Below are 13,456 nucleotides of genomic sequence, written 5' to 3' on the forward strand. Positions count from 1 at the left end.
TGGGAGGGAGAATTGTCGCCGGAACAAAGACTTGAAGAAAGGTCTTCCTCGGCCACGTAGGAGTGTGTGTGGCCCCTCCGGTCGGACTCAATTCAAGCAATCAAGCCGCATTCTTCCTTTGCGTTGTGCTCAAAATCTCTTTTCTGAACCAGCTTTACTTGATGTGGAAAGCCCACATATTCTAAATCGGTCCACAACAACCAATATCTACAGGCTTATACAAAGTTTATGTTTTCATATTTTATAAACTATGGTCAAGTTTATAGGAAAAATGCATTAACATATACAACACCAAATTAGTTTCATTAGATTCTTCATAAATATATAGTCTCGTATTGTGTGCTCGCTCCGATCCAAAATAAGTGTCACAGTTTTGAACTAGACTTAATTCAAAACTGCGATACTTATTATGGATCGGCGGTAGTATATATGATGTTGCAAGTTTTTCTATAAGTTTTGTCAAACTCAAGTTTAAGGCAGGATAACATAGAACTTCAATTAATTTGAAATAAGAGAGTATTTGCTATCCCGAGTTATATTCACTGGATTTCTATACTGGATCAAACAACCTCTAATCTCTGCTATACTGTGGCTAACTGAAATTTCGCAAATAAAATCACAATATTTCTTAGTTGTTTGATTCTTCACGAAAACATAGGTGAGCATGGACAGAGTCGGAAGTGGCGATTACACTGAGCTTGTAAGGTGCGTGGGGGTGAGCTTGGACCAAGCTAGATGCGGCATCGACGTGGAGCAGTGGTGGGTAGGGTGGAGGTAGAAGGATCGACGGTCACGTTACCAGACTAACAGCTAGGGCACTAAGGGCAGCCACCAGAATTAAGGAAGGAGGGTCACGACAACCAACGGTTTCAAATATCTAATCCCTCTACTCGCAAATCTCAAATGTTTTAATCATCTGTCAAATATTTTTCTTCTTTTTTTTCTCCCTCTCGAAGGCCATAAGCCATTGTTAACCAAATCCAAGCCGTGCAAGAACACTCCTAATAAGAAATTAATTATGAACAGAGCCAGTGGGAATTCGTCATCATATTCAACGTGCATATATTAGCCGATGACGCGCAGTGAGCCTAGTTGGTTGCCCCATGTGAGGGAGTCCTGGACTAAGGGGTCCTCGGGCTGCCGGCCTATATCTTTTGGGCTGGATTAGTGGGCCGCTCTACAACTACTAGAGGGCCGAGCTACAAAGTGACCTCGTGTCCGGACAGGAAACCCTCGAAGCCTTGGTGTGTCCTCCAAGTCAAGATAAGAGAATCTGCATGTTTATTCCTTCATTGTAATCGACCATGTGTAACTCTAGGACCCCTGATGTCTATATAAACCAGAGGGTTCTAATCCGTAGGGGCTAGAAGAAGAACCATCATCCTACTTACCTAGGGAAACCAACACCCACATGTCCCATGGCAGTGCTGACACCAGGGCCACTTCTACGGGATGAAGCTAGAGGTACTTGTTCCACTTTGTCATTCTCTGTGCTACCCGGACGAACAACACAATGACACAAAAACCTAATAAGCTAAAGCAAGACTTGCGACGAGCACAAAAGTACATGGTCTCCCCGCCTCCCAATGCTAAAATCGGCCAATGAAGAGAGGGAGATCTGACGAAACCCGGATGGGATTCTGCGACAGACAAAACCAATTAAAAACGATGAAACCCGGATGGGATTCTGCACCAGATGAAACCAATTTAAAACGGCAAGCAAGAGATCTTGTGGCGGATAGAGTCTAGATATTCTTAAATTTAACCATTGCTATAGAAAAACTACCCAACATTCTTAAGACCAAATATACTTTTGTAATTAGGGATGTAAATGACAAATAAGCAACATCCGCAAGTCCCTTTTAGTTAGTTTTAGCTAGCTCCATAATTCATTTTCCTAAAAAGAGAATAATTTTTTGAACTGTCAGATTATTAGTGGGTTTAAACGGAATTAAACGAGACCCGATTGACATCCCTATTTGTAATGTATACATTTTAAACGAAATACTTGTATGGAAAGCTGATGACCAAAACATCATCACAAGGAGTGTGTCGTTGCCCAAACTGACATACATTTGTGTTATCACGTTATGACATGTGTGAACATAAAAAACTTTTGTTAAGGCATTTTCAATGTGGCTCACCATTTCTCTCCTATATATCTAGATCGGATGATCCAGATACTTTTAGGCCTTCAAAGCTATCGTTCAATAGTTCGTAAACACATGCGGACACCTCAAGTCCGAAACCAAATCTTTGGGAGGCCAAGGAGAGTTCACTGTCATCCACGTCTCACTCAACCTTTTCTCTCTCAGTCCGCCTAACATACAGTAATTCATTGTCCACGGTCTTGAAATGCAGGATATCGTTGGAGGGCCTCCACTCAACCGGCTGTCCGTGAATATGTCCGGACGGGTTCGCGAACATCTGACCCATCGCCTTCGCATGAAGAGGCGCAAACCAACCAAATCCACCCCTTCATCCGGAAATACTTGTCCTAGAAATAGATAAAATGGATGTATCTATAACTAAAATAAGTCTAGAGACAACTATTTTTAAGACAAGTATTTTCGGACGGAGCGAGTATAAGATATCTAGCTAGCCACCATCCTGAACATCCAACACGACGTCTTTTCCCATAGCATAGCCATGTCAGGCGTAATAAAGAAACCGGTCGGTGCTCAGGTGCACCGTATACTGGACGTCGCTTTCATTTCGCATCCAATAATACAACTGAATGAATGGAATTACCGCACGAGGCCGCAAAACGGTGGCAATCAGAAAGAAGATTGAGTGATGTAGAAACCGTCGGATTCCCCGCAGTTTCCTCGGCGATATTTTTTCTACAGTCCTAGTATGTGCATGTTCACTATCGATGCCCGTTGCCATTGTCAGATTGTCACGGCCGGTACTCCTTAAAAAAGTTTGTCACGGTACTTCCGGAGTCCCTGTCATCCCCGAATCTTTCTATGTTTGGCCATCGATCACACACATAGGCACGCAGCTCGCTAACCTCTGTTTTATCTGTGGCCTGAGATTGGTTCGCTTCGCGGTTCGTTCAGTTTTCTTTTTGAAGTTCAGACCTCCACTTTATTATACTAAAATAGCAATCTCGTATGATACAATGCTAAGGATACAATCAGGGGGGACTGAATCCCAAAACACTGAAACTCTACTACGTACTAACCCCTACACGCGCCAGCATATGGGCAGCCCCATTTGCTGTCCTACGTACCCAGGTAATCTTGATCTTTTTTCCGTCGCGTGCGTCGTTCCTTGCTAACCACAACGCATAGAGGCTCTGGGTTCATTTTTGTGTTTGTGTGTGGGCTACGCCCTCCTCACTTGCTTCCCGAGTCGGCGAGAGCTTGTCTGTTTTTCTTTTTTCTTTTTTGACCCCAGAGAGAGGAGCTTGTCAGTCGGGCGCGGCTTGATAGCAACAGAAGTGGCACGCCAGCAGAGGTGGATTAATGGCTCCAGGGCAGCGACACAGGGGCGTCGCGCTCGCCCGCCCGGTGGATTGATCGACCGGAACCTGCCACGAACGCCGGCTGGGGTCGAGCTGGGTGGCCTGCCGCGCTCGTGCTAGACCGATCGATCAGCCTGCGCCATCTCTACAGGTCACCTTGTCTACGTATTGCTCTCCCCACGCTGGTGTTGGATCGATCTCGTCTGCAGTCTGCACGTCCACACCACAGGGGTGACGCCCATAGCAACGAAATTACTCCACCTACCTGGTTGATGGTGACGGGATAATTAACAGAGAAATTACCGTCGATCGCCAACTACCGTCACTTTGATCAACTTTTTTTAATCTTTGCTTTGACCGTGGATATGTCGGTAAAAAGAAAAACTATCACAAGTAAGAGCATCTAGCCGATCTCTTATAATTTAATGAAGCAAACGGCCTTCTGTCCTTCAACTCTTTGTATATTTGCTCCTCTAAAAGATGTGGTTTCTAATCAAATCTCTAAACTTAGCTCCAAATTTTTTTTCTACTAACACAAATTCATTTAATTTTGGGCCATCGAGTTAAACTCCACTGTTCAATGTATTTCATTAAATGATATCTTGGTCATATGCTTCACCAATTCTTGGCTAAGAGACTCGTCCAACGAAAACAAATTACACACTTCAATAGAAGCACCACTTTCTTAACTGCTCCTACTAATCCTATCAATATTTTCTCCATTTCTTCATTGCCTGCATTGTTACTTTTCTCTATTGGTACGACGCACTTGCGCCACTAGCTTAGCCTCCCACTGAGGCTACCGAATAAGAGATCAAAGCTCGCAAAATAATAATACTAGTAGTGTATATATTAGCACAAGCGAGCAGGGGAATTAGTCAATACCCAATCAAATCAACTTGCCATTATCCACGCCAAACGTTGTTTATAAAAAGCTCACCTGCTGCGTAAAATAAGATAACAGGATGTATTAAAGAAATACAATTTGGCTGTTATTTTCGTCTCCATCACCATCAGGTGGAGTGTATTGTCCGGCGCACAACCGATCGGGCGAGCACGTGAGGGTTCAGAAGGGGCCGGGAAGCTCGATCCGTCTTTTAACGTAGTTGCAATATAAGATCCTGTAGTTAGTGGCAACTTTGCTTTGTACAGTATGTACTACGTACATCGCCATCCTGCATTGTTCCTGATAACGAAAGGAACCCGATCTATACCAGCAATTTGCTTTACATACATACGCTGATACGCATGCATGCGTTCATCCCCCACACGCCCACATGCAGACATGCTAGCTAGTCGAATGGATCTGTTCAAATCACTGCAGCCATGATATACGTACGTCAACTGTTTGACAAGTCCAATGTGCACACCTACTAACTTAAACTGTCTCTCTGTCAGATATATGACGTTTTTGTAGTTTAAATTTTGAGACAGGGAGTGGCTTCCCCACACACAAAAAAAAAGAGAGAGAGTAAACAGTAGCTTGCTAGGTTCAACATTTTTTGTGAAAAGACCCTCAGATCTATTGAGAAGCTCAACCAGATACAAGCAGCACCCCACAAAGAACAAAAATTACAACAAAGCCCCAAAGAAAACACACAACAACCGCAATCACCAGAATGAGTCAAGGACACGCCGCCGCCGTCGCCGCACCATATGTTCCCCGGTGAACCTCCATGCCAGACGGGAAGTTCCCTACTTAGGCACAGAGGACAACCACCCCGACGAAGAAGCCGTCTCAAGCAAAGCTTCTATCAAATCCGAACCCCCCACCTCGACGAGGTAGCCGGCCACACCAAGCACCTATACAAAACTCTACCCGAGATCCTCGGCATCGCAAAAAGCAAGCCGGCGACAAGGAAGGGACAGATCCTGGGAAGACAAAAAGCCCAAAATATGAAAGCCATGTCCACGATAGCAACCATACCTGCGCACATGACACCGCGAGCTCCATCGAGAAGGGGCTGGAGCTCCAGCAACATTATTGGACGCACGGCCACCGCCACCAACCAAACGCCCTCACTCCACACACCTAATCTATATCTATCTACACGCCAAGTAGACATATATGAGGTTCTCTTCCTCTCTCATCGCCAAAGCGACGACCGGAGAGGGGAAGACATGCCCGTTGATGAGGGAGGCCAAATTGGCCGACCGCACAGGGCCCCAAAATTTTGGGGGCCCCTAGTCCAGCAAGTTATATGTGTACATATATGTGAAAAGTAGAAGGCCCAGTAAAAAACACACTCCAGCCAGCCCATTCTAGCAGCCATGCACGCAGCCCCCTGCAGCACGCCAGTTCATTTCCCTAACTCTCGTCTCCCAATTACGATTATAGCATCAGAAATCCAGATAATTTCTAAACAAATCAAAATCCCGATCGCACGTACATGAAAAGGCAACAGGGCGGCGACGGCTGGGTCAAACAGCTGGCCGACGGCGATAGTATCGAGCAAGGCGACGATAGCAGAAGGAAGACACAAGGTCAAACTAGGAGTGCGTACGCGGCAGCCGATCGGCCAGGCGGCCACGCCCCACGGCGCATCATCCTGCCAAAAGTAAGTCCTTGTAGAGAAAGCCCTAATTTATTTTGCTAGTGTAGGCTACTTTTTGGTTAAATGAAAATTTCAAAATCTTACATGTAGGTGACTCCGGTGGCCCTTGACGTGCCGCGACGAGAAGAGTCACGGTCCCAACGTTTGACCTCCTGCCGTCCCGCGCCCCCTGCCTCTTTTTTCTTCCGAAGCTTCTGGCCGGCGACACGGCAGGGTCCGGGAAGCAGGTCAGCAGGCTCCAGGAAGCCAAGGCACGGCTACATCCACCTTTTCAGTTCAGATGAACGACGACGGCGACCGACCGGTGCAACGGCAACGGCAGCGGATGCAGGCGGATATTAATCAGTAGTGATTTATGTGTGCTGGGTGAGTGCTGACAGCAACGTCTCGCCAACTCAGTAGGATTGTCGCTGCATGCGTCGTGGGCAAACGCCTGCCTCGTGGTTTCCCTCTTCCCAGCAGGCCAAGCCGTCCTCGAGCTTGGAATTCAGGGCGGCGACGGTGCACGCTGCGGCAGACGTACGGCAGGGGCGGTGCACCATTAACGACGGCGTTTGACTGTTTGAGAAGCACGGGCTGCTGCACTTGCATGGTTGGACGGCTGATATTTTACTCGAACTGTGCAGAACCTGGAGTCTAGCTAGTCGGTGGACATTTTTTTTGGTAGCTAGTCCATTGTTTGGTTCTCGGGGATTTTCAACTTCGAATATGCAAGTATTCATAACTACGTCTCTCTTTCTCTCTCTCTCCCCCTCCTGTTTGGCGGAATTCAGAACCACGTCTCAGAGTCACGCGCAAAAATTTATCCCAGATTATCATTGCTTTATAGGGCTCTTTTGAAATAGTTTGGATTGTTTACCACATGTGTCACGCGGTCTATGTGTAGGACTCAGGTGCTCTTGTTTTGGAAGAGATTTTTGCAAATGGCAATAATCCTTACATATGTATCAATACGATGAATTCATTCCACCAACCCTAGCCCTCTCGTCGTCCCCCACGGGGACTAGGGTGGCGGCACCACTTTCCTCTTCCCTCGCCTCTGCACCCTCTCTTCCCCGCCACCATGTCGGCCGGAGCCGCCAGGGCAAAGCCCCTTGTGGTGGTCGACAGCAAGGCACTTCTCTCCTTGGCTCATGGGTGGCCGACGGTGGGCGGCTGGACTAGGCGGAGGCGCTGAGATGTTATGGGACTTGGAGGAGCGACGACGAGCATCTGTGGTGGCGGCGTGCACACGTGGTGGTGGCGCAACAGCGGTGTGGGTGGTTGGTGGTGGCGCGGCAGCTGCGCGTGAATCTGGCGTAGGGCCATGCTCGGTGGCGGACCGTTGTGCCTCGGCATGTGCGGACTGTCGTGCGATGGTGGGGATGGGGTTTGATGAGCAGCAGCGAGCTGCAAGTAGTTCTTGTGGTGGTGACGCGGAATCGGGCCCCGGCGTGCTCGAAAGCGGCACTCTGGTGCTCCAGCGTGCCAGATCCTTTGGATGGCACGAGGCAACCCCCTCACCGGTGCGATGCGGGGCGGTGGCGTACCGAGGCCAGGCCATGACCAGCAGCAGGCGATGGTTTTGTGTGGTTCTCCGGTGGCCCGCTGGGGTTAGATGTAGGGTTAGGTTGTGAGCGGGTTTTGAGGGATAGACCAGACCTGGCCCATTGAGTCCCGCTACTCCGGCAACCTGTCTTCCAGGGCTGCCCACAGCGATGATGCTGGCGGGCCCCAATGATCCGCGCCCCCGACTGAGGCGGGAGTTGGAGACGGATCTGCCTCCCGTGTCTGGTTTCCTTTGCACGTGTATTGGCTTCGTTTCTAGGCGGTCCGACATGGCTACAACATTCCCACCCATTTTGGTGCCCATGTCTATGCGTGGGCTTCAGTGCCCTCGAGGCTTGACAGTGGTGGAGTATCTGTCTTGCAAGCCGGTGCAATGGTCATGTATGGTGAGGCTGCTCGGTTTGGCTCTCCGACGAGCGGCGTGGTAGTGGGTATCAATGGTATGTGTCGGCCATGTGTGTGGCGAGGCATGTTGTGGCGGGTGATCCTGGTGAGGCTACCGCCGACGGTGGCGGTCAAGCCCTAATCCGAATCTAGAGTACCCGGTACACTGATGTGAGATCCTCGTCGGGGTGGGTTTGCGACCTGTTCCCATGATGTGACAGATAGAAAAGGTCAAGTGAAAGCTTTGCGCCTTGATGCCGACGGCGGCAATGCATGCATGTGGGTGTCCTTATCCTCTCGGGGTGCCGCCTTGGCCCTCTCCTTACCCTCTGGCACTCCAAGTGAAAACCTTTTGTCTGCTTCGGTTGACGCGGCGGCGGCAATCACGTTGTGTCCCTCCCAGGGACAGCGTCGCTGAGTTTATTGATCCCTCGGACGTGATGGCATGCCTTATGTGCTTCTTCTCGATGGCACGCTGGAAGCGTTTAGTTGTGCATGTTTGTGTGTTTTTAAACGTTATTGGCTTGCTTTATCGTGTATTGTTTTTAAACGTTCTTGGCTTGCTTTAATGTTAGTTGTGCACGTTTGTGTCGTTTGACCATGTGGCCTTATTTATATTTTATCTATTATTAGGTATTATAGATGTTGTTATTTTATTCTACAATCTTGGTCAAACATTCAAATGGTTGACTTGCACAGAAATCAATACACCTTATATTCTGGAACAGAGGGAGTATAAAGTGCGATGAAAGACTGTTTCGAGTTTGTATGGTCAATACAATTTATTTCTCAAGAGCAGCTGGACAAGGCCGAGGTGGGTGAGCACGTAGGCCCCAAATAACCAAGTATTGGTACACAGGTATACATATAACTAGCTTAATCCAACGACACAAAACGCCATTTTTAATGAACAAACACACTTAATTTCAATTATTAATGTTCAATGGGATACAAATGCCAATAGGAGGCTCGAGGAACCAGACATGGCGCCCAACATCTAAAGAAGTAGCTAATCTAGCTAAACGATGATCCTTCATAATACATATGCATTGTTCATGGCTAAAACTACAAGCCCAAAACTGATTTCTTCTAGAAAGAACCTTCTTCATGATCATGTAGTAATCACCAAGATGTGTTAAAAGTTGATGACCTCAGAAAGTCAAAAGCAACCATGAGGTTATTAAGCATAAGATCTCCACCAAACACCCAGGCTGCTCTGCATGCATAAGCTTCAAGGGCCGTCGGCTCAGTAACTCCCTCGTATACCACTGTTGACGCTCTGAGGAACACTCCATTCTCGACTCTGCAAACCAATTTCCATCTGAAACTTATCAGGGTCTAACAATGTTGGAGAAGTAGCATTGCTGCATCTTTTTAACAGAACAACTCCCTTGTTTGTCGACTTGGCGACATCCCCAGCAACATTTAACTTCGACACTCCATTCGGTTTGTTTCTTCGGTTTATTTCATTGGATTTTCTTTGTTTTTTTTTGTTTTTTCTGTGTTTCTTCACAGGTTTTTTTCGTTTTTCCTTTTCCTTTTTCTTCTTTTTAACACATGTCCACATTTTTCAATACATAATGTACGTTTTTTATATATTTGTGGAACATTTTTCGGTACACATTGATTTCTTATTTAAATAGATGACGTACATTTGTTCGAACACATGTTAAACATTTTTTAGATACACATTGAACATTTTCTAATGGCATGAAACATTTTCAAACTATGTGAACATTTTTCTTACAATGTATAAACATTTTTAGAAACAACATGAAGATATTTTAAATATGCGTGAATTTTTTTTCAAGTGCCACATACATTTTAATATTACTAAGTATTTTTAACTACACAAATATTTGTTTTTACATTTTATAAAAATTTATTCAAAAATCATGAAAATATTTTGAAACACGTGAACATTTTTACAATGTAAAGTAAATTTTTAATGCTATCACCATTTTCTAAAAGTTGTGCGACCATTTTTTATACACTGTGTTAGCTTTTTTTAATGCGTGATGAATCTTTTAACTGAATGAAATTTTGAAATATAAAATACTCCTTCATTCGAAAATGTAAGATTAGTTTTTACACTATGGTAGTGTTAAAATAGTGTCAAAATGATCTTACATTTTAGGACTGAGGGAATACATTTTTATAATATTGTTGAAATATAAACTATGGTAAAAAAGAAATAAAAAGAACCTGACAATACTTGGGCCAGTCCACTGTACGCTCGCTTGAGGCGATACAAACATTCCGTCTTGCTTCAAGCGAGATATAGGAGCCCACGTATAGCGAGAACAGTGTATGATTTATAGGGACCCTCTAAATTGGCACGCTTCGTTACATATGTGTTGATTCGTTCATTTTGTTTCTTGTTTTAACTTTATTTATTTTTCAAAAATTCTAAAACATATGTATTTTCAAAACTACTTACTATTTTTAAATCATTGTACATTAAACAATAATTTATATAATAATGTAACCAGAGTGTTCACGCAACTTTTAAAAAATGCTGATAAAATTCAAAAAAATATTTGTGACACTTCAAAAAATTCAAGCCTGTCAAAACAAATGTTTGTGACATTTTTTCAAAAACATGTTTATGCAATATAAAATAAATGTTCATGGAATTTAAAAATACATTTGTACCATTAAAATTTGGTCATGTATTCAATAAATATGTTTGTGGATTTTTTTCAAAACATGTTCATACAATGAAAAAAGTTTGTGTAATTTTAAAATAATTTGAGTACATCATGAAATAAATCTTTTTATGCAATATAAAATAAATCTTAACATTTAAAAAGGTTCACTTGTTTCAAAATTGTTTGAGTAAATTATTCTAAAATGTTTATACAATGTAAAAAATGTTGACTTAGTTTAGTTTTTTTTCATACTAGTTTCAATGGGTATGTGAAAGATGTTTAGCATGAAAAAGAGAAATGCTCAAACTTGTATTAAAAAATGTTCATCATGTATTCGGAAAATGTTCAAGGTGCATCCAAAAAGTCTCCATGCGTATAAAAAATGTAGAACATGTATTCAAAAAAGTTGATATGTATCTGAAAAAAGAAAAGAAAAAAATGAACAACAAAAAGAAAAACGGATGAAAACCATAAAGAAAAGCACATGAAAAAGAAATACCTGCACGGATCCTTCCCGAAACCGCTCGACTGGGTCGTCCCACTAAGACAACGCAGCAGCAAACGCGAGAGGCGGGGTAGGCCTATGTCTCACAATAAGAAAATTGTAGGCACCATGTCTACCAAGCACACATGTACTATCCTTTTAACTTGTTCATGTATCGCTCGTTCTTTACTTATTTTGTGCCTTTTTTCACATGTTCTCTTTTACCAATCATCCAAGATGTGATGTGCTTGCCGCATCTTCCTACTTCGCCGATCGGCAATTGCCCACTAGTCCACCACACATGCTTCGTGCCTCCACTATTAGGTATTGGTAATGAATTTTTTTCTTGATTACCAGTATTTCCTCTGATCTATGTTAATTGCCGCTAATTTAGTATAAATTACTAAGTCGGTGACAATTAATATGTTTTGAAGGGAGTACTTGATTAATTTTGATCTCCCCGGAGCTAGATTAGGGCTAGGAATAGGACGAATTATTTGTTTATGAGGCTAGCTATTGGTAATGAATTAATATTTCTACGGAGGCAGGTTTGGAGTTGGATGAGTTGAGTTTGTTTCTGACCAGTTTAAATACTAAATGAAGCCTCTCCCTCTAGCCCACTCTCTATTGGTCCATTTACTGTTGGAACAGGATTTCACGATGCTTTATATTACTAAAGCTAAACGGCCAAATGGTACAAGTTATTGAGACCCGTTTTCGCACCGGAGGAACACCCCAACTCATAGGTGACACCCCCAAGAGGGTCACGCGCAAAGCCACGCTTCTGCCACGTCAGTTGAGGCAGGCAGATGTTTTCACTCTTAGCGCGGTAGGGAAAGGTGGGGACAAAGGCGGTGCCCCAAGAGGATCAAAACACCCACAAGCATTGCCACAACAAAGATGAAAAGCTTTCTCTCGACCCCACCCCCATCGCACCGTACGAGCAGAACACATGCCCCTCCACGATGGGACCCCACCATGACAGAACCAGGAGCGCATATCCAGATCAGGACTTGGCTACCACCGACGATGACAACTTCACCAGTATCGCCCACCACATCACACCTCGCCACCCACATGGCCGAAGCACATCACTAACACTAGCCACCGCAATGCTCGCTGGAGAGCTAATTCACGTAGCCCGCCATCCAGGGCTGCTACCCCGTCATCCTTGGCCCCAAGACCACCCATGTGCCATGTCTACATCGACTGACCACTATAGGAGAGGACGAGAAGGACATGCACATGTGCCATGTCTATAGCCACTGACCATTGTAGGAGAGGACGAGAAGGACATCAATTACATTTTAAATTGAACCCATATGCCAAGTATATGAGATAAAGTGAACCTATATGTTAAATGAAAGGACATCAATTACATTTTACTCTTCTATTTTATTTTGTAAAGAGGCTAATCAGGTCATGTTCTTCTCAAAACATTTTGTAAAGAGGCTAATCAGGTGGGGCCTTTGCATGAAGCTCTCGCTCCTTGCAGTTTCTTTTTACATCTTCCCATCTGTAAGCATGCAACATTTGCGCCAGAACGTGATTTTCAAAGAAATGAAAGAAGAAGATAAATCATGCCATAATGTGAATGTATATAGTGTAAGTGTGTGTGTGTGTGGGGGCGCGCGCGCCAAAGTCCACCACTAAATTGTCTGTTCAAATGCTAATGACTCTATTTGTCTTTGAAGGTATGTTCATCACTTCTTGGAACAAGGATGAGTGGTTTCACAACTCAATCTTTAAACCTAGCTTGGACTCCTCCTTCCAAGAGGTTTGTAAAATTAAATGTGGATGCATGCTTCCTGGACAACACGAGTCAAGGTTTTGTGAGTTTAATTGCCCATGTGGCGAGGCCTTATGTGCATGCTACCATGTCCTCGCGCCCTACTCCGACGTGTAAGAGGTGAAAACCATGGCTATCAAGTCGGTTTTGCATTAACTATTCATATTTTGGATACCACAATTTTTAGTTGAATCTGACTTGGCTACGGTGGTGAACATACTCGGTTGTGATGGTATATACATATTTATCTAGGCTGTGGCATATTTATATAGACATTTGCCATCTCATCAATATTTGTTCTGACTACAAAATTCAAAAGGCTTGAAGAGGACAAAACTCTATTGAACATGATTTGACAACTTTGATGGGCCATACGGGGATCGATAATCTGTCGCTGCTTTCAATATTGCCCCCTATTTGTGACTTGGTTTGTAAAGACTTTGTATTCCTTATTTGTAATATGCGGAGACGGTTTGCTACATGGAGTGCATAACCGACCATTCGAGGGGGTGATGGGGCTAAGGAACAAGAAGGTGTTTGAGGTGTGGCTCAACTCCTTGTTGGATTCATTGTGCC

Source organism: Aegilops tauschii, chromosome 1, assembly GCF_002575655.3.
Source record: "Aegilops tauschii subsp. strangulata cultivar AL8/78 chromosome 1, Aet v6.0, whole genome shotgun sequence".
NCBI classification, from domain to species: Eukaryota; Viridiplantae; Streptophyta; class Magnoliopsida; order Poales; family Poaceae; genus Aegilops; species Aegilops tauschii.